General features: G+C 51.5%; 1 protein-coding gene across 2 annotated transcripts in view; it reads right to left on the bottom strand.

Moving 5' to 3' along the window:
- Window positions 1-13774, bottom strand: part of Ptpmeg (protein tyrosine phosphatase Meg) — a 345246-nt gene that overhangs the window by 205643 nt on the left and 125829 nt on the right. For both annotated transcript variants that reach the window (XM_065429853.2, XM_065429854.2), the window contains exon 2: window positions 7591-7679. The gene's annotated coding sequence lies outside the window, so the exon portion shown is untranslated. The remainder of the gene's footprint in view (window positions 1-7590; window positions 7680-13774) is intronic.

Below are 13774 nucleotides of genomic sequence, written 5' to 3'. Positions count from 1 at the left end.
CGCACCCCGACGCGACGGCCGCCATATCGCCCCAAGGTGTCCTTCAATCCTCCTATTTTAGCCGGCTCTTCGCAGGGATACAAAGGCCCGGCTTTATCGGCGATTGCCAATCGGCGCACAAAGCACAGCGCTTGCACCCCTGGCCCACGAACGACAGATAGATTAGCTGCCAGCGGTATACGCAAGCTGCTCTGCCGAAACGATGCTTTCTTTGTCGTGGAACAGAGATACCGTCATTTGGAGCACTTAACGATAGCAGTATAGGTTGCATCAGCGCAGGAGAGGGAAGAGCGTAGCGCTTCCGATCCCTTTGATCATCGAACCAAAGAAACTAATCTCTTCCGACGCACGCGATTAGGCGGGCGGCGCGCAGTGTTCATAAGGCGATGCTTCGTTTCTGCTTGGCCCCCTTCCATTCCATGGCGTTATAATCGGGGGCTTAAATGAAAGTTTGGAAATATGCGGCGAGATCTAACAGCGACCGACTTCTTTTTTTATCTACTGTTTCCTGAACTTAAGTGGAACAGGGCATTCTGCAAAACGATATGCGAGTCGATCAGCACATTACGGGTTTTCCAGCAGACAACCCGCTGACAGGAAAGCACGGTATACTGATTGGGTCGGCTCGAACTTTCGATGGCGCTTCAGCCGGGATAAGCTACTCTCTGTGGCAAACTCGCTCAACGATAGCTTGCATGCATTGCCGTGTATCGCAATGCTACACTGGGGGCACTTTATGGCAGATTTTACTCGGTTGCTGCTGACTCTCTCTCTCTCCAGCATATGCACTTTTGTTAAAGAAAACCTCACCGACACGCACCACGCTCCAGGGTGCCTCACTGTCCTCCTCGTCCGGAGTAGCGGGCGAGGAGGACATTGAGGCACCCTACCACGCTCGAAACTACACTGCTGCAGGTGGCTGCTGGCAAAAGTTCGCCTAAGCTTCCCCAAGCGTAAATGAGAACAATGCTTGCGAGCGCATATCCAGGTGCATTGCGACTCTTCGTTTGCCTTCCTGCAGATGGCGCTACCTGGCCACACGTCTCGACGAGGTGACGCGGTAACTAATAACAGATGAACGTCAGCGCTCAGAACAAACAAATGGAAAGACAAGCTCACTAGCCAGCGGAGTTCAGTGTCACACCCGCGTGTGAGTTTTCTCGAAAGCTTCGCAAACGCAATCACGCTGAGACTGCACCAGAAAGAGCCTATACTGACGTCCCACGTCAAATGACCTACAAACCACCGCCGGGCGCATAGAGGAAGCCATGCGGCTCACGTGCAGTAGGCATGTTAAGTATCGATTTCGCGTGTAAAACAGTATCTATAGTAATACTGCCTGGAGGCGACGAGTAAAGTCCATCGAGAGCACGGAGCATGTCCTCAGAGATTTTTCGGCGCTAGCACATCACGCAACGCCTGATCTCGGAGGCAATACAAAGAGAGAGCATTGCCCGCTGACCATCGGCAATTCCTGCGGCCTTGCAGCAGTTTCGCCGCGTCAACGATCATGCGCCTAAAGAAAAGAAGAAGAAAAAAAATGGCCGCAAAAGCCAGGATGCGATAGTGAGGAAAAAGAAATAATAATGCAAAAGGCAATAGGCGAGCAAAATAGATATCTGCCTCTTCCTGAGAGAGTCTTGCGCGAGCAATCGGAAACGAGCGTATCGTCGAGGCACCATCCGATGTATTCCGAGAATGCGGCGGGAGGCGATTTATAAGGAGCCGTATACGTGCGCGACGGCTCGCTCTCCAGCGCGCAGACTGCAGGTCGTCGTCTCTTATCAGCGCGACAGGGAAAGGGCGACGCGCCAGGGACAACAGCGACGCGTCGCGGTGTCACACCTTCTAGCACGGCGGGTCAAAACGCCGGCGCGCGCACCGCGCCCACCTGGAGGACTCCAGCGACACCGACGGCGCGCACGCACGCAACCGCGGGAAGAGAGAGAGAGGGGGGGGGGGGACGCGCTGTCTGCCCGATCAAGGACGACGAGCCGGCAGACAAGAGCTGCCCATTGTTCACAGTAGGCACGCTCTCTTGTCTTGCACGGGCACCGGATCTGCACAACAGCAGCCACCGCGGGAGACGAGGGGGACACCGGTGGAACACGAGCGGCGCGTCGCGCCGCCAACCGAGAGCCCCGTTTTGCTTTTCTTTCTTTCCTGTTGCTCTTCTTCTTCAGTTCCATCATCTCCCGCCAAAGAGCGCGGATAGTGCGAAGTAAAAGTACAAGGGGGATACTCAGGATATCAAGTTAGGAAAAACAAGTGCCTACTACCACTTCACCTGTAGGCACAATGTGTCGGGAGAGTTATTAGGCTGACGAAAATGCACCATTGTCGTCTGCCGACGACGTAGACGGAAACGGCGGTGACGCTGACGAAGAATTGTGAGGACGCGTTGCATCGTACTGGATACTTGAAGCATTCCTTGCGAGTTATGTAGGGCCGTAAGCGTTGAAATGACGGATGCTGGAAATACATTTGTGAACGATACAACTACCGACACGTTTATGCCAGCAGATACATAGAACGCTTTCCTGTAAACGCTATAGGGCGGGTTGGTCCGCAGGAGCGTCGGGGACGTGTTGCGCCAACCCACCTAACGAAATGCGTGCAAACGCGATCCAGTACAGCTATACGTATGGGTCTAAGCCCTACTTCTGAACTGACGTGCTCTTCGACTTTCACGGCAAATTAAGCGACATAACGCGATGCGATACGAAGCGATCGTGCACACAGAAGTGGGGGGGGGGGGGTCTAGTGAGAAACAGCCGTGCTATCTCTTCTCGCCTGCAAAATAGAGACCTTTAGCGCGTCCGGTACTCCGGCAAGCGCGGGCGGTTTGCCGGTTTAGCGGGGGCGTAAACGTGAGCGGTGTCAGGATTGGGGGCTCAATCCCATCGCTCGTAGTCCTTTGCCAAGATTGGAGTACGGCATGAATTCGAAGGTAGCTGGCCCATGCCATCGTCCAACTTATTTACGCTGAGATCGTTGATGAAGTGAAGAACTGCTTCTCATCGAGAACGAGGAAAAGGGTTTATTTACAGAAATTAAATCAGTCTAACATGACTGCTTGAGAAAAAGAGTATTAGTCCAACCGGACTGCATGAGAGAAGTGACTCAGTCTAACATGACTGCTCAAGAGAAATGTCCTCAGCATTCGCACAACCACAGTTTTTATACACTCGATCCGCCGGTCATACGACGCGGCGACTGTTCGTTTACTCATCACCAACTCGCCGCTGCTCTGCAGATCAGTTTACGTACACAAAGGCAACCGCGCTCTGATGCCCGACGACGGCGTTGGCGGGGTGCCGTTCCGGGAACTATCGGTGCCGATCGAGGGTCGCTCGTTGTTCCGTGCCACGCCGAAGCGTGAGAAGCACAAAAATACGTCGTTCCCGCGGCAGCTTGTCCATGCGTGTCAAATCAGCTCCGCGTTGGGGAACTCCGGAATCATTGTTCACGCACCGAACTAGTTCCGTCACAATGTCGAAGGGGCTGGAGGAAGGCGGCGGATTCCAGCGCAAAGGCCGCTTCTTCGAACGCCTCCCAGCTGCAGCGACGGAGAGGGAGAGGTGCGCGTCGTGTCGCCCTGTCGTAACTGTGTGGCAATCTTGTTTCGCAGCTCGCCATTCTTAACAGCGGCCAGATTGGTGGCGCCAGCTGGTGGCGTAAAGCTCAACCACACAAACACAAGGCTAATTACTATATTCTGCTTAGCTGCTGGTCCAAATTTTTGACAGTGGCGTAATCGTGTTCACAATTACGCCGCTGCCAAAAATTTGCACGAGTAGCGAAGAAAGATGTAGTGGATTACTACAGTTTTAGCACTGTGTTTGTCTGGTTGAACTTTACGCTACCAGGCGGCTGCACCGCGCTGGCCGCTCACGTTTACGCCCCCGCAAATCCGGCAATCCGCCCAAACCACTCTCCCGTTTACCGGAATGGCGGCCAAGCTAAAGGTCTCTAATGACGTGCACAGGCGATGCTCTCGATCGCTACAACGCACAAAGCGGGGTTTGCGTCATGCCACCGCCCTGCACCGTAGCTAACCAACCGCCGGACATCAAAGGGATCAAGAAATAACTACAAGCTACAATGCAGGTTCCACGGCGACGCAGTAGCTCGCGGAGAGCGAAGTCTTTCTCGCATTCCAACCGGATAACGTGAGATGTTGCCTAGCCGAGCATTGTGCGCTCTTGACAACGAAAAGCACAAACGCCGAACAAATTCACTCTTTCGTTGCAACACTCGCTGCCGACAAAGCCGCTGTGTTATGGTACAGCTGCTGAAAACACAGCACTGTTTGCTTTTTCTATACACCGCCACCACGAAGCAGTCGGATTTCAGACGCTAGTTCTTGAAAGAGTTGCTCCGTATAGTGTATGCGGCTGTGTATAAGTACCGAACTGTTAGCTGCCTTTGAACGGTCTTTCGAATAAAAGATAACACGCTACGTGATTCACAATATCGTCCACAATAGAGCTCTATAGATGATCTCGCGCGCGCGATGACAGCAGCGATCGTGCGGCCGCAAGAAACATTCGTTCTCGTTATTTATGAGTCTGTTGTGCCAGAACGTGAAGCTTGTTTTCAGATTGTTTCGACGAACGGAAAGTATCTTTTTACGTCTTCAGATAAAGGAAAGGCGCACAATGCGGCAAGACTAATATTTAAGATTTTTCGTATATTTTGAGGCACACTTAATTTGTAATATCGTTCCTGTGCACAGAAGGAAAATGGTTTAAAATATGCGGGCTTCTGTTTTACCTCACTCCTGCTACTCGCCCTTGAGTTTATCGCCCGCTAAATTTAGCGGGCTATTTCAGTAGAAAATACAGGAAGCCATCCAGGGCCTATGAGTATACCGCTTATCTGAAATACACAGGGTGTTTCAGCGAACACTTTCAAAAATCTTCCGTCCAACGTGGTGTAGTGCCAAGGACCGCATCACGACGTTCAACGAACTTACACAGTTACACCGCCTGGCTCGAAGGACTTTCCCACACCCGCCCGCAACCGGGGCTGCGCCGAGAGGAGGCGCTGCTGTTCAAACAATTGCAAACTGGTTCCTTAGCCACCCCAGTGTTAATGATTCATCTGTAGCCGAAAGTATATGTGAGTGATGTGTGCCGCGTGTGCGAGCGGGAGAGGGCCACCCTGAGGCACATCCTATGGGATTGCACCAAGTTCCCCGACGAAGCTTCGGCAAGTACAACGATTCCGCCGCGACTCGCGGCTGCGGCGGAATGCTACGACCACGAAAGCCAAACCTGGGCCGTCCGGCAGGTCTCCGCGGCTCTTGAAAGACAAAGGCCGAGCAAAGCGGACGTAACGCTGCCCTTCAGCGCGACCGACCGCGGGAGTAACACGCGCTGGAGTTGAGTAAAGACCACCCGCTGAGAAGACGTCAGGGCCCGAGTCGCGGCGCCATTTAATCATGGTGTATTTCTGCAGTTGACTAAATAAAGCTCTCTCTCTCTCTCTCTCTCTCAGAGTTGTCTGTGGCAGATATCACAATTCTAGTTCATGAGCTGGTCTACTCGAAGCGGCGGACAATACTTTCCGAAAATATTGAGATGCAAAAGCGACTAATTAATAAACATTCACTAATTAAGTTTTTGACTAATTGCATTATGACCCACATTGCAATTTACAAATTCTAGCCGCGGAGTTCGCAAGGCAGATGCGCTTGGAACGAATTTTCAAGATGACACCAGTACCGAGATATAAATTCCAGAACTTTGAGGTGAAGTGCATTGGTGTTCCAGTTAGTTTGTTAAAACGTTTCATGCACTGAAGCACACAAGTGACTGGAACTCCAATGCATTTCTCCGCAAAGTTCGGATTCGTGCTGAGAATTCGTTTCAAGTGGATCCGCCTTGCGATGTCCACTGCTAGAATTTGTAAATTGCAATATGGGTCATAAGATACTTGCCTAGAAAGATAATTAGTGAATTCTTGCTAATTAGCCGATGTTGCACTTCCAATTCTTTGTGCAAGTAGTGTCCGCCGATTTGAGTACACCGGCTCACGAACTAGAATTGAGCTATCTGCCACAGGCAACCTTTAAAAATTTTTGATAGTATTCGCTGAAACATCCTGTGTATCTTTCGTGGGAACTTGATTGCCCCCTCTATTTTACCACAGACGAAATTCCGCTCCCTACTTCAACTGCTCTGAACTTAAGCCATGTCCTCCTTTTTATGTGTACCTCTCGAGAAAAAATAATGACGTCTCTGCTGGCGCCAAAGCTACCCCCGGACTTTTTACGTATTAGAGAGTTTTAGTTTAGGGGACGCAAGCGGCTTGCGTACCCAAGAACTAGGGGCCACGGTACTACGTGTGCGCAGACCCAGATTTAGGGGTCTGCGCATGAGCAGTACCGTGGCCCTTACTTCTTGCGTACGCAAGCTGCTTGCGTCCCCTAAACTAAAACTCTCTATTTTTCCACTTCAACCCTCCCACCTCCGAGAAACGAGAAACGGGGCGAAAGAGGAGTACACGCACTCTGACCGCACCTTTTCAAGACGACGAGGCAGCATGTAAAGGGAAAACTGCGCACACGTCACCAAGCAATTGTACGGAGGGGCATACGGCACGTAACGTATACGCGGCCGTTGCGCGAACACTCACCGCGCACTGCGGTAAACACTGCAGCATGGTAACGTACGACACCGAACGTTGTACCTATATTCGGCAGCGCTACGTTTTCTAGCTTTGGAACTAGGTGCAAGACAGATAACAACAGAAAAGGGCGAGCGCGAACGAGAGCAGAAGTACAGCAAAAAGCCAAGGCACCCGCGAACGGAACGAAGAACAAAAGAAAAAGAAAGAAAGGAAAAAGGGGGAGGGGGAGCTCGCTAAGCTCTGCCGGCTCTAAGGCTGCTGTTGCTGTGCTGCTCCTACCGGTGCACGGACGACCTATGGCAGCGCACTTTACGGAACCGACCAAGCACGCCAAAAGCCACTGCAACGTACCTGCATGTGCAGCTGGGCAACACGGCGTGAACAAAGAAAAAAAAAGAAACACGGAATTCATTATCTTCCCTCTCCCCCCGACTGACCGGGCCCACGCACTAACGCAACACTAACGCAGTGGGGACCTTCTTTCCCATGTCTCTACGCGCTCGTGACGTGACGAGCAGTGCTCCATTCGTAAAGCCGCCTCCTTTCTCAGAACTGATGGGCGGGTGTACACGCCTACGCAATAAACTAGAGGCGGGAGAGAGAGAGAGAGAGAGAGAGAGAGAGAGAGAGAGAAAGACAAGTACAGGAAGGCGCAACCCGCGACAAACGAGCACGAAACAACGAAAGAGGCAGCTTTTTATACTAGAGGAACGAAGCAGCGACAGGAGCGGGGTGAGACTCCACTCGTGGCTCCTAGTGTTTGTGGCCAATTTTTTCTTCTTTCTCTTTCTCTCTTTCTGACCGGTGGTCATCGGAGAGGCAGGCATAGAGGCCCCTGGAGCCAAGCGCTGCTTCATGATGCGCGTGCGCGCGCGCGCACACACACGCACACACACACACGCACGCACGCACACACACACACGCTTTGCGGCTGTACCGTGTTTCTGAGCTCACCCGAGGAAGGCGGGCGCCGTGCTGGGGCAGTCATCCACGGGCAGGTGGGCACGTGTTCCGCGAGCAGCAGCCGCAGCTCACCACCGTGCCTGCAGAGGGCAATAAAAAAAAGAAGCCGGGAAGTGAGCGACGTCATGTAAAGCGCACACACACAATCAAGGGATACACGCGAAGGCGCCATACAATAATCAAGCCCTTGCCAAGCCTTCGAAGAGACACTTATGTTGCACGGCAATTGGTGGAACCATTTTTTTTTTCAAGACTGTCTGCGTTTATTTGGCAAAGCAAAAAAGACCGGTTACTAGAGGAAATAAACAAAATGTGGGCCAACGTTTCCCTTTCCTATAATTTCGAGTTCAAGCAATAGGCCACGGCCGTGGGTTGGCTAAGCTTTAGAACACACGCAACGTGCACGTGTAATTACGAACGCGACGACGCTCGTTCGTTCTCTCTCTCTCTCTATTTCATTCTCTCCTCCCCCCGCCCACGTCTTTTCTTTCTTTATTTCATTTTTTTTATGACTAAGGTGTCACAGTGCGCACTATAAGCGCCTCGAAGCGGCGGCCGAGGACATCGAGGCACCCTATTTGCAGCGCTTGTCCTCCCAGCTAGCTTACCGCAAGTTGTTTGTGACTGAAACAAATACTCGCCAAAATGAAAATATGTTATCTATAGGTAAAAGGCAATTTGATAGACTGGCCACCATTACTAATGATACGTCCGACATGAGGACTGTCTGCAATTTTTTCTCTTGCAAGCTATTTTTCGCCTAACAACAACTTCCGCGCCCGAATTCGGGCCCGAGTATTAAGATAATGATATGTATATATCGATTAAACATATGCAGATCGCCGTTCGACAGAACGATTACCAGCGCTCTGGAGAAGCTGCGAAACTTGCGTTCGATACCCAATTTACCCGCCGCCGCTGCGTCCTATCAGTGAAGTTTCGCGCGACGTTCAAAACTTCCCCCATTTCTCCCGTTCGCGCGCGCCGTTTATCACCGGCCGGCCGCATTCACCGATAGAACGCTAGGAGTCCCGACTGACCTGCGATCGTTCTTACGAAACGACCTCTTTTCCTTTTTGAACGCACGCCAAAGGGTCAATTTAAGAGACTTGCGTCACAACTCTCCCCCCCCCCCCCCCCCCCCCGCCAGCGGCGCCGACGTAAATACGCGCGTGCAACGCTTGACGGAACGCGACCGACGACCGGCAACACCCGGCACCTTTCCACCAGTGTTGCGCGCCCTGCGAGTCCATCGACAAAGGGACGCCGACGCGAAACAAAAAGGCGCGCATACATCATCTGTGCGAAGCGCTGGCGGAACGTCGCTCGAAAGACGGTCGGCCGCCGCCGATGGAGATTCGCGGGGGGGGGAGGGGGGGAGTCAGAAGCGCGATGCGCACACAAGTGTGCGCGTGTTGGCGGCGCGCGGCACAGATCCAGGCCATGCAAACGCGACGGTCTCGTCTCGCGCCCACCGCGCGCGCGTCGCGAGGGCGAGGAACCGCGCGACAGGAACTTGACGTCAGGCGCCCGCCGACCTCGGGGCGAGGAAGGGCACTCGCTCGCCAAAAAGGTATGCGCGCGCAAGCGAACCGCATACATATCTATACGCGGGCCGAGGCGAGCACGGCGCTTCGGAACGCGGAGACACACACTGGCAGGAAAAAAAAAAAAAAAAAGAACGATATGGGATGTTGCATGCTTAGCTAAACCCACTGACTGCGCTCCGCACGACTCCTGGAGCATGGTTCGATTCGAACCAGGGCAAGACACGATCGGGACTGCGATTTGGGCTTTGTTGGGACGTCGTGGCGAATGCATTTAATGTACAGCTCAACTCGAGTGCTATGCGTGGACGCAGAGGAGTAACAGGACCCGCACACCTATAGCGCTGCGAGCGTATATGGCTCGTTCCTCCTATGCGCCCATACGTTATATAATCGCGCTACACTAAATGCATTCATGGAGATAAACGTTGCTATATACCACTCTGCACGCGAACCAATAAAGGACTGACTTGTGGTAGCAAGAAGCCGCATCCCGCAAGCTTCCAACAGGTTCCCCATACGGTCCCGACAGATTCCGACAGCCAGTGCAGCCATCTTTCAGACTGAGATTATAAACATTGTACTAAACGAGACCGAAAGGGCGGTGGACGACAGGACCTCGTCGTTTTGTCTTCGTTAGCTTTCGCGTATAGCCCGGCTTTCTTTCTTTCTTTCTTTCTTTCTTTCTTTCTTTCTTTCTTTCTTTCTTTCTTTCTTTCTTTCTTTCTTTTTACGTTTACAGCATCCCGCAGAAGGTTTGCACGTAGTTACGGACGCGGCGTGTCTGCTACTTGTCTCACTAGAAGTTATTATTATTATTATTATTTTTTTAACAAGCCGAGGTGAATCCATAGCTTTGACGTTCTGCGATACTAAGCGCAAGACAGCTACATATAGCAAAAGGGCAGCGGATTGGGCGAGTTGGTGTTGCATGGTAACAATAAAAATTCAAACAGCGCATAAACGACGGGACCAGAATGAGGAGGAGACAAACACGGCGCTGAACTTACAACTGATTTATTTGAAGTAGGAAATCAAACATTTATACGTAGAAAACTGGGCACGCATACGCCCAGTCATTACATCAATGATCGCACACAAACTCCGCACAGCAAACATTCGCACGCGTTGTACCTGCCCAGTAATCTACCCTTTATGCGGCAATGCCATTTCTTTCACCGACAAGATTAAAGATGTTTTGCTAACGCAACTATTAGATTTTCTGGTGATGTGAAATGCTTCAGCGACTTCTCTGGTAGTCTTGTCACTATGAAAAAATAACAATTTTGTATCGTCAAAAAAAGGTACGCATTTACAAATGCTGCAATGCTTTGCCAGGTTAGTGTCTTTTTTGTCTAATGAATTGGCATTATAAAAACGCATAAAACATAAAAACGCTGAAGTGTTCGGAACAGCCCAAAGCAAATGTCGCGGGAAAAAAGGTTGTTGTCATGCCTTATGAGCACGCTTTGTCACATCGTTTTAAGAGAGTAGGGGCCAAATATGGTGTGAGGGTCGTTTTTTCTGCTCCGATGAAGCTGGGTAAGTTAGGGGCAGCAGTTCAGAGGAAGCAGGAAGGCGGTAAACGGAATACTGCTTGCAAGGTAAATCATGTTAACAAGTACATCAGTTGTAAGAAGGGTGCTGTCTACCAAATTCCTTTATCTTGTGGCCAAACTTACATAGGCCAGACAGGCCGTTGCATCAATATTAGACTAATGGAGCATGCCAATTCATTAGACAAAAAAGACACTAACCTGGCAAAGCATTGCAGCATTTGTAAATGCGTACCTTTTTTTGACGATACAAAATTGTTATTTTTTCATAGTGACAAGACTACCAGAGAAGTCGCTGAAGCATTTCACATCACCAGAAAATCTAATAGTTGCGTTAGCAAAACATCTTTAATCTTGTCGGTGAAAGAAATGGCATTGCCGCATAAAGGGTAGATTACTGGGCAGGTACAACGCGTGCGAATGTTTGCTGTGCGGAGTTTGTGTGCGATCATTGATGTAATGACTGGGCGCATGCGTGCCCAGTTTTCTACGTATAAATGTTTGATTTCCTACTTCAAATAAATCAGTTGTAAGTTCAGCGCCGTGTTTGTCTCCTCCTCATTCTGGTCCCGTCGTTTATGCGCTGTTTGAATTTTTTATAGCTACATATAGCGTGCCCCATGTCCGGCTGTGGCGGCCGCATTAATATATGGAGAGGGATGAATGCGGTGTCAGGATTGGGGGCTCAATCCCATCGTCCGTGGTCCTTTGCCAAGATTGGAGTACGGCATGAATTCGAAGGTAGCTGGCCCATGCCGTCGTCCAACTTATTTACGCTGAGATCGTTGATGAAGTGAAGAACTGTTTCTCATCGAGAACGAGGAAAAGGGTTTATTTACAGAAACTAAATCAGTCTAACATGACTGCTTGAGAAAAAGAGAATTAGTCCAACAGGACTGCATGAGAGAAGTGACTCAGTCTAACATGACTGCTCAAGAGACGTGTCTTCAGCATTCGCACAACCACAGTTTTTATACACTCGATCCGCCGGTCACACGACGCGGCGACTGTTCGTTTACTCATCACCAACTCGCCGCGGCTCTGCAGATCAGTTTACGTACACAAAGGCAACCGCGCTCTGATGCCCGACGACGGCGTTGGCGGGGTGCCGTTCCGGGAACTATCGACGCCGATCGAGGGTCGCTCGTTGTTCCGTGCCCCGCCGAAGCGTGAGACGCACCAAAATACGTCGTCCCCACGGCAGCTTGTCCATGCGTGTCAAATCAGCTCCGCGTTGGGGAACTCCGGAATCATTGTTCACACACGCCGAACTAGTTCCGTCACAATGTCGATGGGGCGGGTGGAAGGCGGCGGATTCCAGCGCAAAGGCCGCTTCTTTGAACGCCTCCCAGCTGCAGCGACGGAGAGGGAGAGGTGCGCGTCGTGTCGCCCTGTCGTAACTGTGTGGCAATCTTGTTTCGCAGCTCGCCATTCTTGACAGCGGCAACGCCCGTGTACCGAACTTCGGGTTCACGGTGAAGAATTTTATGTAGCTGAAATTGTTCGCCAGACGAGAAGCATAAACATTCCATGGGCGCATTCGAACCACTGGTACGGAAATCATTCGAATAATATTCCGCTCGGAGAGCTTTTGTACATGCAGCACAACAAGTCACGTGCTTTTTACTGCCCGCCGCGTGAGGGTCACAATTATGGTTGGGCAGAGACCACAAAACGCTCGTGTACTTAGGATAGTGGGGACAAGTTAACGAGTCCAGGTGGCCGAAATTACACCGGCACCTTAGAATTAGTACGGCGTCCTTCGTAGTTCAAGAGACGTTAGACGCGACGAATCATTACTATTTTTATAGGCATGAACATTGCTGACGTATCTGTCATAAGAAAGGCTTCTGAAATGTTCTACAGCTCAGCTTCATAAAAGCCCAGAAGGCACGCGTCGTTCAAGAAATACAGACTGGAGCACACATAACAACGTAATTTATGGCTTCGAACACGGCATTATTATTCTCTGGGCGCATAGAAATCGCAACATGCGCAGTGAATATGCCGCAAAAAAAAAGAGGGGGGGCAGTCACCGTCCCTGCATATAAAGATGAGTGACATGTTTCATAAGTGGTGTTAGCACTTGGAACACAGCCTGCATGTACCACCGTTATACAGGCGTTCAGGCTTATACGCCTATCATCGCGTGCGCACACCGTAGCTCCCGAAACGCACGACTTTTCTTATGACATACAGTTGGCGAACCACTCGCTTCCATATATACCAGAGTGGGGGAGGGGGAAGAGGAAAGAAAGAAGAAATAAAGAAGAAAAGAAGAAAGAAAGGGGGAAAACATAGGGTGACAGCCAGGCACGAGAGAATCCTCAATCGAAGAGTCTCAAGCTGTCGCTCCGAACGCGTCCCGCGCGACAGGGCGGCTTTGGCGAAGCAATCCCCACACCGATCGTCGTGATCGAAACGAACTAGGCACTTTCACCGCTCGTCAGCAAGGCGCAAGCTCACACCATGCAGTGATATAAAGGAACAAGGGATAACGCGCAGCGGTATAGCATCGGCGGGAAAGCAATGCGCATCGACCACATATAACACGGAGCAAGGCCGCAATACCCTGTTCCGGTCCGACAAGATTGGGTCGCCTGCGTAGAGCGGAAGCGTTGCCGCTGCCGCAACCGAGGAGGAGGGAGGCAGAGACGCCGTCATAAGAGCGAGCCGAGGAATGAAAGAACGACCTTGAGAAGGGAAGAAGCACTTCGCAGATTTCGCGCCACTTCCCCAGCCGGGGGCGCAGACAGGAGCGGCAGAACGGGGGTTGAAAAGACTGCCAGGGTCTTCGTCCAGTTAATGAACTGAGAAGCGGCGCTTCGCGGATATACAGTGGCCGGCGGCTTTCATCTATCACTACGGCAAGGAGGGCAAGCGACTGCTGCGCTGTACGCAGTCGCGTGTCGTTGGGTGGCCGAGACGCGGTAAAACGGGAGACGGGGAGCGATGCATGCAGGCACCGACGGGGCTTCTCGTCCCCATAGAAACGCGGCCGTTCGGGTTGATCTCGTGCGAGCTGTGCGAGAGGCCGGCGTCGCTTGGCCGATCCCCGAAGCGACGGCTGCG

The sequence above is a fragment of the Dermacentor albipictus genome, chromosome 1, assembly GCF_038994185.2.
Source record: "Dermacentor albipictus isolate Rhodes 1998 colony chromosome 1, USDA_Dalb.pri_finalv2, whole genome shotgun sequence".
Taxonomy (NCBI): domain Eukaryota; kingdom Metazoa; phylum Arthropoda; class Arachnida; order Ixodida; family Ixodidae; genus Dermacentor; species Dermacentor albipictus.
The sequence above is the reverse complement of the archived record's forward strand: the minus strand, read 5'-3'. Positions and strand labels throughout refer to the sequence as shown.